This window comes from Pteropus alecto, unplaced genomic scaffold, assembly GCF_000325575.1.
Source record: "Pteropus alecto unplaced genomic scaffold, ASM32557v1 scaffold338, whole genome shotgun sequence".
NCBI classification, from domain to species: domain Eukaryota; kingdom Metazoa; phylum Chordata; class Mammalia; order Chiroptera; family Pteropodidae; genus Pteropus; species Pteropus alecto.
The window spans coordinates 4108247-4120051 of record NW_006441995.1 but is presented as its reverse complement, the minus strand read 5'-3'; the positions used below and the strand labels follow the sequence as shown (position 1 = coordinate 4120051).

Below are 11805 nucleotides of genomic sequence, written 5' to 3'. Positions count from 1 at the left end.
ATGTCAGATCACAGGGCGTCTTGGGTTCCAGGATACGGGGTTGAGAATTTACTGATAGGCAATGAGGCAATGAAAAGTCACACACACACACACACGCACACACACACGCACACACACTAATTAATATTTTTAAAATGAGGAATCCAAAAGATTGTCACACACACACACACACACACACACACACTAATTAATATTTTTAAAATGGTGAATCCAAAAGATTGCTTGGGTGGGATAAGAGTAAGGCTAAAACTTGATACAACTTGGCCAACGTGGCTTCTTTGGATTAGAAATGGATTAAAAGGCTGATTAAAATTCTCACGTGCCCCCTACTAGTGACGGAGAGCTGACTGTGCAGAGAGAATATTTGATCAATTTCTCTGAAGCTGGAATAACCATGAAGGACACACTATTCCTTAATAACAAAAATATCATAAAGCAAAGTTTTCCAACAGTTGAGAGCATTATTCTCTGAAAAGTAGCCAATATTCAATAAAAGTTCAGATGGTGGGCTGAGAACAAGAGGAGAGATTTTTTCTCCAGTGGTTAAAAGACAGCTCAGTGATTCAATAACTGTGGAGAAAGAAAAAGTATAAATCATATTTTAAACACCTTGAAAAATCTGAAAATGGTATGGAAATGTACTTATAGCCACTCCAATAGGCTTTCAAGCATTATATGAGAGTGTAGCTCAAAATATCTCCTAAGAGCTATTTATCTGGCAGCATCAGAAAGTATACTTATGTATCAAATAAAGCTTACATTGTGAACCTTGAACAAGGGGGAGCAAGGTTAGACTGTTCCAATTCCTTGGAAAAAGTTTCACTCTCATATCAAATCAGAAGATGAGTCCTCTCCAGCTTCCCTCATGTCCATTCCTCTGCTGTGTCTTTTTTGCTCTACATTGCCTTCCTCTTCCTTTATACTTGATCTCTTTTCTCTAGAAGTGATAGGGACATAAATGATTAAACATTTGGGGCAGAAGAGGTGAGAAAGAAGCATTTCATTCTTCCCTTTGTATCATTTTCATCAACTGTTTTTGGCAATTTGCTAACCAGTTTTGAAAATAACCAGCTATATGCTCGCTTAGATAAACCAGTTAATGCCTTTGTGTCTTAGTTTCTACATCTTTAAGACAATGAGAATGGAATACATGGTCTTTAACATCCCTTCTGACTGTAAATTCAAAAGCACTACTTACATTGTAGAGCTCAAAGAGAGCAGACCCCACTCTACTCTGCCCATTCAAATCCCAGAAACCTTCTGTGGTTTTTTCAGGAGGCAGGAATTGAATTGGAATCAAGACTTTAGACTGCTTATGGTTATGTCTACTCTATTCTAATTTCTTCTTATTTGAAGCAGAAAAGGTAGCCTATGTTTCAGAGAGACAGATGGAGATTTGAATCTATACAAGTGACTGATTTTCCAAATAATTTTTTCCAGTCCTAATGATTTAAAATATATATGTATGATTTTTATGGTCCTATATATTCAAGCATTTCTGCTATTTTTGTTGGTTATTCAATCCAGCATTACACATATGATTTTAGAATTTTCAGCTCTTTAACAGACTTGGAATTTTATTTATCTCTCAAAGATCCCTGTCTTTGTACTTCTACTCTATTAAACTTTAAAAAAAAAAATTTTGTTCTCATACACATTATTGTTTTTTTTCAATGAAAAACAACAAATTTACTAGTTAAGAAATTTAAATTTAAATTTAAATAAAATTCTTAAGTTTAAAAAAAGTCTTCAGCAAGCATGACTGCTCCAAATTTATAAGAATGTTTTGTATAGTATGGGTATGGTCTGTTAGGAACACTAGAGAAAAGGAATGGGTGATATAACAACTTGGAACTGACAATATCATAAACATGTGTTTTTAGAAATATAGAAAGTCAAATCACAAGCAACTGTGGTACAAAGCTGGATCCATGGCACTATGTTCTGCTATTGTTTTTGCTGACCCAGTATCCAATCCCTCTTCTGAAAACAGTACCACATTTTCATTACAAGAACTTTCTCTCCTTCACCCTCAGTTCATGTAGTTTGAAAAGTCGGTGGAAAGCCTACACGCCAGGTCTAGCCAATTAAAACACTGTCTCCTTCAGGCCACAGAGGTTGGTACCAGGATGGGCATGTAACGAAAGATGAAGTGAAGCATTAAGTATCTATTCTTGTCTCAACTCTACAACTAGTCTAATTATATTATTGTTTAAGTTCCTTAAAGTTGTGCAGTCATTTTTTCCTCCCTTTTTTCTCCTAATCTACCTCATAAAATTGTTCTGAGGATAAAATTACTTAATATATAACTTACAAAAATGTTTCCAAGCAAAATGCATTACAAATGCATATGCAATTATAATATGTATAATTGGACCACAAAACACATGTCTTGTATATATTATGTTATTGTAAAAATAAGATATAAATATGCTTTGGAAAGCAAAATGTAATGTATAAACAGAAGGTGATGGTAATAATATCACATCAGTTTGCTGCTAAGCATCAGAGCATAGGTTCACTGTACTGGAGATACACTTGTTTAGTTTTTCAAGAATTTATTGAATATCACTATGTTCCAGAAACATTCATTGTAGCACACATGAAGGCTACACTGGAGATTTCATATATATTCGTATTGTTTATATGTGTGCATGTATATATAGTGTATCTATTTATTAATATTTATATAAATTATGTGTCGAGAAGGAAAAATTATTTAATACATACACACATTCTCACATCACAGGTACACAACAGGAAAATATATAAAGGACTATAGCTGCTTTTGCCTTCGTGGGAAATTAATTATATCAGAGAAAGAAATCCTTGAATAAAAATCTGAGTTAAGTAATCATAAAAGGAAATTTTGTCCTTTCAAGGTTTCTATCCATGTTTCCTCTTGCTAAACTATAGAGTCCTCAAGGGAGAGCTCTTTGTTTATCATAATGATTTAATAAATTTGGAGGTATGACAAGTAGGGCTACAGTTTAGGTTATGATCATCATAGTAAGAGCTGCTCTTAAATAGTACCCATTATGTGGCAGGCACTGCTCTAAGCCCTGTACTATATTAATTCATTTTATATGTACTATAACCCTATGGGAGAGTTACTCCTATTATCCTCACTACATAGAGTAGCCAGAGCATCATCATTATACAGTTTGAAAGTGACAAAGCTGAAGTTCAAACCTAGGCTCCAGTACTCTTGCTCTTAATCAGTATATTGCATTGCCTCCTTAGTAGCTAAAGGAAGCCGAACTCTTCTGCTTTACCAAGTCAGAGGGTCTAAATTTTTTGAGAGACAGCAGAAACAAAGGGTAAAAACAGAAAACCATGAGTATGAGTATGACCAAATAGTTGAGTTCCACATGAAAAGATGTCCAGTTAAAATTGTTTAGTGGCTGGTATAACTGATGGGCTTCCTTTTTTAAAAAAAAGAAAAAGAAAAAGAAAAGAAAAGAAAGAAAATAAAAAAGAAACAGCTTTGTTGAGATTTAATTCACATAGCATTCAGTTCATCCATTTAAAGTGTGCAATTCCACAGTTTTTAATACATTCACTGAGTTGTGCAATGATCACTCCAACCAATTTTAGGACAGTTTCATGCCCCCAAAAGAAATCCTGTTCCAAGGTAGAGTGACATAATTGCAAACCAAATATCCAGTCTCCATCATGCTTAGGTAATAGAAAATTACAGTTAAATCAACTTCCACAAGTAGAACAGTAACATCTTATATTTGTAATTTGTATCATTTTAAGATATGCATTCACATGTATGACTTCATTAGGTACTTCCAATGCAACTCTGTACTGTAATCAGAGGAATACTGTTTATATTTTATAAATGAGAAAACTAAAATTTAGAAATATTAAATGATGACATCAGTTCTTTGCAGAGGGGAACCGAAATCCAGGTTTCTTAATTCTAAATCCCACAAGTAGTTTATTTTTAATTAAATTTATTGGGGTGACAATGGTTAATAACATTACATAATTTTCAGGTGTACAACATTATAATTTGACATCTGTGTACTCTATTGCATGTTTACTACCCAAAGTGTAGCTTCCTTCTGTTACCATATATTTGACTCCCTTTACTCACTTCCTACTCCCCCTACCCCCTTTCCCCTCTGGTAACTACCATTCCATTGTCTGTATCTATGAGTTTGTTTTTATTTGTTTTGTTAGTTCATTTGTTACTTTTTGTTTTATATTCCACATATGAGTGAAATCATATGGTTTTGTCTTTTTCTGTCTGACTTATTTCACTTAGCAGAATACTTTCTTCAATCATTTTTATTGTACAATATTTTATAAAGGGTAGATAAGCAAAATATATCCATCTCTGAAATCCAATGACTTCAAAAACTCTCCTATAGCTCAAGAAGTAGTCAAAATTACATGTTTTTATCCAAATACCTACATTAGTTCATTTTCTATCACCACTAACCATCAAGATGTCACTATACAAATGAAAAACTTTTTCAACCCTTTTGCCACTTATTAATTGTCATTTAAAAAGTCTGGTGTTTGTGGTTGTTACCTAGATAATAAACTGCAATATTAAACTCTATTCATAAGTCATTCTTAAGTAAATCAAACAACAAAAGAATGAAACTAGATAAACACTGAGAGTTTTCTTCATTTAAAATTTAACTCATATTTAATAAGAACATGCAAAAAAATTAAATTCAACGTTTATTACATTCTTATTATATACCAAGCTTTTTACCAGTTTCTGGTGATACAGAAACAAATAATATCAGTTTTGAGCCATTGGCACAAATTACTTTTCAACAGTTTGCTCTTTCAACTAAGGTTTTTGTTAGGTTCATTACTATCATGTTTTGATATGTAAGCTAGCAAACTAAAAATATAAAATAAATAATAGGATACAATCAAATGGTCTTTCTTCTGATAGAAGCCAAGAAGAAAGGGTGTTTGCTTTAATTAACAAAGAAATTAAAAATAATTTTAAATGATAACAACCAGTGATAAATAAAGGCTTGGGAAGACCTAGCTCTTCTAGAGAGAAATTGGCAATCAATGTAAAAAAAAAAATGTATATCTTTAAAATATCAACATGATCACAGGAATTATAGTATCCCATTTTTCAAGAACACAGCTTCATGAAACAATCATGACATACACAAAGCTATAACCAAAGGATGTTTAGTTAAATATGATTTATAATTTATAATAACAAAAAATAGGAAGAATATAATAGACCAAAAAAAAAGATGGCTGGTTAAAATAGTTATAATACAACCATATAAAGAAGTATGATGTAAGCTTCATGATGATTAGAAGTTTTGTCTATTTTGTTCACTGCCTTATCCCTATCATCTCACACACAGGATGTTCAATAAATATTTTTTGAATGAATTTATTAAGAAAGGTATTAATGTGGCCATTAAAAATAATGCTATTAAATAATACTTAAATCCATTAAAAAGTTCTCAAAATGTGTTTTTACATTAAAAAAATCAGGTTACAAAATAATGTTTATAGCATGATCACAATTTTCTTCTCTCAGTTTTATAGTGTTCTCTATTTAAAAGGACATGATTCACAGTTAAAGAATACACTTTCCTTTTAAAAATCAAAACAATAAATACTTAGTAGCTGATTTAATAAATATTTGGTAGAATAATCTAACTGGAAGTCTTCAAATCTGGTAATAGAAAGAGTAGAGCACTCTAATTCCTGAAAAGACCTCATCTGGAACAATTTTCCATTCTAGAAACCACTTATTAGATGAAGACTCAACAGTCCCAGTCAACTAAAAACAATTAAAAAGGAAAAAAGAAACAATTCCAAATACTTTTGGTTCAAATATGAAAGTATTGCCCCAGTGAATCACCCTTCCATTGTAATGAATTTCTTCATTTAAACTTTTCAATTGGCTCTCTTACCAAGAAAAGACTTTTCCCACAGGCAAAGGCTGGCTGCAAACAGCCCCACCAATGCTTCCCTTTCATAGTAATAGAGCGGAAAAATGTTTGCTCCGGGATCACAGGATCGAGTAAAAGACCCCACTCTGCCTCTTCTGCTCTCCTCAAGTTTCCTTTTGGACAATGGATGGTAAGGGTAAAAGATAGTATCCCATTCATCAAGAGTCCTAATAAAATCACAGCAGAATCTTGGCTTTGGCCACAATGTATGTTCTTATATACTCTATAAATTATAAGATAAAGTCACCTGCTGAGAGTGAGAAGGCAAGGCTAGAGTTGAGGTTAAGAATTTCAGGAGACAGCAAAAAGGTTTAGAATAATTAGAAATATACAAGAGTCCGAAGGGGATGATCACAGGAATTATCAACTAGCAATGAAGACCTATTTGAGTTTGAACAGCAGAATCTGAAGAGCCCATTCAGCATGGTTTAGTAATTTTTCAACCAATGTTCAGGAGCCCATAAAGGCAAGCAAATAATGCATTTTGGGTAAGTTAATCATGCCTAAGCTTTTGCAAGGAGAGCCCAGAAGATTGTCAAGCAGGGAAAGACTAGGAAGTTCTGGGTGGTGTGGGGTGGATATCATCAAACTAATCCTAAACTAGGAGTAGATACAAACTTTAAAAGAAGGCATTCAGGAGAACATAAAGCGGCAGTAACCAAACTGCCACTTCTGTTGGAATAAGGCAGTTGATGGACAGTAAGTAGGTTGTGGTCAGAGTTACGCAGCTAATAATTTAAAGTACTGGAGAAGAGTTTTAATGATGCTAAGCTCCAGGTTGTCATGATGGGAGGCTTATGTAAAGTCAAAGAGCAGTGGTTTAGTAGGGCCTGAGGAACTGTAAGAGTCAAGGGACATTAATATGAATGTTGACTCACCCAGGATGGTGATGAGGCAAAGAGTACATTCTGAGCAACCTATTTAACTCATCTAGAATTTGGGTTTTCTCCTGGAGATGTGGGAGGACAGAGTTCATGATGATGAAGATGAGAAAAGGCTATATAAATGTAGACTTCAAAAGGGAAGGATATTCAGTAGGGACAGAAAATATATGTTCTTTGGTAGTGAGGAACAAGGACACACTGATCCCTACTCCTTCCATAAAAGGTTAAAGAAATTGCCTGGCCTGATATTAAAATTAATGGATTCAAAAGCCAAGAAAATAAAGAGTAGCCATCACACATTTTCTTTACTTTTCCTCTCTGCTTCTTTTTCCATGGTCCAAAAAAATCTTTTTATTAAAATGATGTTATTTCTCAACTTAGAATAATCATAAAAAAGAGAAAACTATCTACAATGCTTGTTCAAAATAATAATAACTAAAATTGCAATCATAAGAGTTTTAAGGAATTGGTACTATTCCTAGAGAACTAATAAGATATTGAATTGAGGAGTTCCCTGGTTAGCTCCTACTTTTCAGATCTCAGCTTAAACATCATTTTTTCAGAGAAGCTTTTTCTGAACTTCCCACCACCACCAAGACTTCTTCATGGTAGTCATCATTTTTGTTCTTTTGCATGTTTGAACTTTGATGAATACCCTCCCACACTACTCTTTAAGTTCCATTAAGCAGTGATTTTTGAATTATTTATTTTATATATTCCCAATGTCTGTCAGATTGCCCAGCACACTGAAATTTTTTTTGGTATGAATTAATGAATGGTATGTGTCTAGATTCTCTTAGGACCCTAAAACAAGCATCACAGTTCCAAGATTTTAACATTCATATTTGGTACAGGGGACATACAAAATCTAAAAGATGCAATCATAGGAGTGGGTAGATGAAAGGAGGACCATTAAAATCAGCCACTTAACTGTATAGTATTTAAAACTATTTAGTAATATCTTAAAATTATAAATGCATTTTTATGATGGTGGTATTACTGCACCAAGTAAAGGAAGGAATCAAGATGCTAACCCAGATCTAAATCCCACTTTAGACAGTAAACTATTATAGCCTACTGGGTCCCTCTGGAGCCAGTGTACACTTGCCAGGCAGACACATTCTGTCCCTACCATATTTCCCCTCTCCTAGTCTTTTAGAAATTGATGTTAAAGCTTAGAGTGCCAAGACCAAGGAGTCAAGTAACTAATAGATATGTTCCTGGGTATGAGCATTTTAATAGTAATGTTCAGTCTGAAGTGAAGGTGAAATGTTATAGCTAGGATGAATGAAGAGTAGGTGATGACACAGGAGGCAGTGGGGAGATATTTTGGAGAGATGCTTCTTGGACTAGTAAATCATCATGGAGTAGGCATCTCTGACTCAAGCAATTAAACAAATACAAAAAGAAATAACAGTACACATAGAGCACCTGATTCGTGCTATTGTTTTAACTGGGTGTCAACTCTGATCTTCAAATTGTTTAATTGAGTCAGGTTGTAATAAGACCCCAAGGTAAATATATATTAATGTATGCAAAGGGAGTTTTAAAGAAAATTATCTAAATTATAGTAATCACTTAGCAACCTAATGTCTTCCCATTCATCTCAATATAACTTGCTAAAGTCTTAAGGGAATTTTGACAGCTAAGTTCTGAGCCAAGTTCTGAATTGAGTGATTTTGGCTTTAAAATGCCACTCTAAATTTAATTACATCAAACATATCTCATGTGTTTATTTACACAGAAATCAGTCAGCCTCCTGAATTATTTCTTGACTGTTGACATTTGAATCTACTTTTTCATAAGCATTTCTTATTAAGGAGAGTCAATGATAACAACTAATTAAGTTACAAGGAGCGTTGCTAATGTAAATGGAAAATCCTTTAACATGAATGAAATTCATCAGGTTCACTGGTATTGGCATTGTAAGTGGCTTCATTCTTTTCTTTCTTAAATCATTTAACTTAATTCCACTGTGGTCAGAGAATACCCTCTGAAAGATTTCAATCCTTTGAAACTTGTTCAGCTCACTTTATGACACATCGTATGGTCCACTGTGTTAAATATTCATGAGCATTAGAAGAACGATAAATTCTGTCATTGGTGGTTCAGTGTTCTACGTAGTTCGGTTAAGTCAAGTGTTAATTTTGGTCATTTCTTCTACATATTTTTTTGTCTGTTGGATAAATATATTTTAAAACTAGAGCCAATTGATTTCTAAGAAATTGGTAGTGGGGTAAGATAGAGTATTTAAGGTTGTCTCCAAGATTTTTGGCCTAAGCAATGGGAAGGATAAGTGCTAATTAAATGTGATGAAGAAGAAAGAAAGGAAAATATGTTACCTCACTTGACTCATATCCTCTTGCACTTGTGTTATCACTGTCTCTTCCTTTATCCCCCCTCCCACCTCCTCATACTCTGAAGGACTTGATGCCTAATGAACATGCAGAAATAGTATTTAGTTGTATTGTATGATTAGGTAACACACTTCTCCTCTCACTGTGTTTTCTCATGATGTGGTATATGAAAAGAAGCCAGTCTCCTATCAAACCAGAAGAAATGAAAAGCTATTGAAAGAAGGCTCATAAAAATCCTTACAGAAACATGATCTATTTTATTATATAGTGATGGTAAAATTGGACATAAACAAATATTTCATTAATATATGTGAACATTGTATATCCTTAGCATACATCATACCTTTCAATCCACACAAACATTAAAATAAAATGTCATTCAGGCTTGTATAAATGACAAAAAGGTTCAAAGTCATTTCTCTACAGTAACAACCCTCACAAAGCTTATTCAGAGTATCTACACTAAACTCAGAAATTCGAGAATGCTCCAACAAAAAAAATAAAGATATGTAAGCATTATAGACAGATATTTGATAAAGTCATTTGAAAAAATTATTCAACTCCTCAAGTCAGGAAAGATCAGGTTAACATGGGTAATTCAAAGAATTTGTGATGTGTCACAGAGAAGTGAAATTGAGAGCAGTGATGATTGCTTTGTTTTAAGATGGAGCTGATATTTAGGATTTACATTTTATTTTTTTAAAAAAAGCTTTCTAAACTAACATGATATACTAATGTCTAATAAAAGCAAGCCTAATTGCCTCCCATTTAGATTGCAATCATAAAGGTCTGGTTTTTCTATAAAAACACTGCTCATTCTTAGATTACAGTGTATTCATAAATAAACTCCTGTATGTTATTTGTTTCATTTTTTCTAGTTAGAGAGAATGTAGCATTTACTTGCATGAAACTGTACTCAAATATTAAAGCTAAGTGGAATTAAACTGGAGGACATTTTGTTCCCTATAAATAGCAGGAAGACTGTAGCATCTACATATTAAGGCAAAGAGAAAAGAAAATAAAAAATAAATCACAAAATTTACATATTAAAATTTTATTATTTTGTCTCTCCAAAAGCTATAATTATTTTCTTACATGAGAAAATCAACAATAAAATTCATAAACCTCTGCCTTGTATTTAGATCATGTTTGCATCTTTGTGGTGATATGCCTTCTGAGAGCTAATAACATCACAATTTAGAGTCTGTGGGCTATCTTGCTTCAGATTAACACTTAAATAAAAGATTAAAGTTCAAAAGTTCACACAAACATCCCCCAAAAACACAATTCTGAGAAGGGGATCATTCCATTGTAGCACCATACCAGTTTAATACATAAATATGAATGGTATCATCACAATTTTTTCCCTAAACCTAAACTCACCAAAGTTCAATTTTGTTTCAGAATGAAAGAATATAAATAGTGGGCTATATTTGCCCTTAAATAACTCAAGTAAATTCTCTGAAAATGACTCAGTCCTTCCTTGTTTTTATATCTCCTTTCCCCTTTCTCCCACTTCCCAGGCATGTCCCCCCAAATGAAAGCAATCTTGTAGTCAATAGCTTTTTTCTTTTGCTCTTAGTCGAAAACATAGTATATCTTGCTTTGGGTGGTTATGCCAAACAATGGAGCCCAGAAGTAAGAGAAATAAAGATGAGGGCAAGAATTTAACATTTAACATTTCGAGTTAATTTAACCTGAACATGCTCTAAAATCCTCTCTAAAATATCTTGAGGATTGGGGACTGTTCTCAAACAAACTGATGCAATGCTTTCCAAATTTACAGTGAAAAAAAGTTACAGTTTCAAGGACTATTACTACCATAACTGAATGCTGAGTTTGAAATGTATGTTAAGAGTCAAATATGTAGGCTTTTACTCTTAGAGGAAAAAAGACAAGAGTCAGAAATTTCAAATAGATATAAAATAATTAAATGTGGGATAGAGGGAACAAAAAGAGTTCCACCATTTAAACTAAGAATCAGGTGGCAACATGCTTCTTTTTCTCATCTGTATTTTACAGTTGGACATTTCCTGTAAAGTAGGGAGCAGCTGACGCTTATGTCATCTAACTTTCTTATATCAAGTTAGCAAAATACTGTTTTCTCTTCTGGATAAATAAGATTAATAAGAAGAAGAACAGCTAAGTTTTATTAAAAACTTACTATATTTAACTCTTTACTTGAATCCATTAATGAGTTCTTTCAGTAAGCTTATAAGGAATACACCAGTGTTATTCATTTGGCCAAAGAAACCAAATCTCAGAGAAGTCAGGTAGAAAAGCCAGAATTATAATCCAGGCTGATTCCCTCCAGAGCACTCTTAACCTCTCTCCTGCAATAGCCCATAACATCAAGCCTGTGACCTTCCTTTGCATTATCCATCAAACTTGAAATTTTTCTCTTGTCATTCTTTAAATTTTATTTTATTATTCAATACCACTGTTTTCTCCTTTATACTCTTAAGATATCATGGAAATACTCATTCTCTATTTAAATGCTCTGTTTAAACTTCCTAAATAGTTACTCATATAGAATAAAAGGTAATTTGAATGTTCCCCCCAAAATTTTATTTTAAATGTGCATCGTTCCTCATTAATTGTAAAAAT

General features: G+C 33.1%; 1 protein-coding gene across 6 annotated transcripts in view; it reads right to left on the bottom strand.

Moving 5' to 3' along the window:
- The window catches only part of FBXO4 (F-box protein 4), a 163350-nt gene that overhangs the window by 110710 nt on the left and 40835 nt on the right, over positions 1–11805 (bottom strand). The window contains exon 7 of one of the 6 annotated variants that reach the window (XM_015595336.2): positions 474–937. The exons of the other annotated variants lie outside the window; for them this stretch is intronic. The gene's annotated coding sequence lies outside the window, so the exon portion shown is untranslated. Of the gene's footprint in view, positions 1–473; positions 938–11805 lie in introns of those variants that run through there. 6 annotated transcript variants of the gene reach the window in all.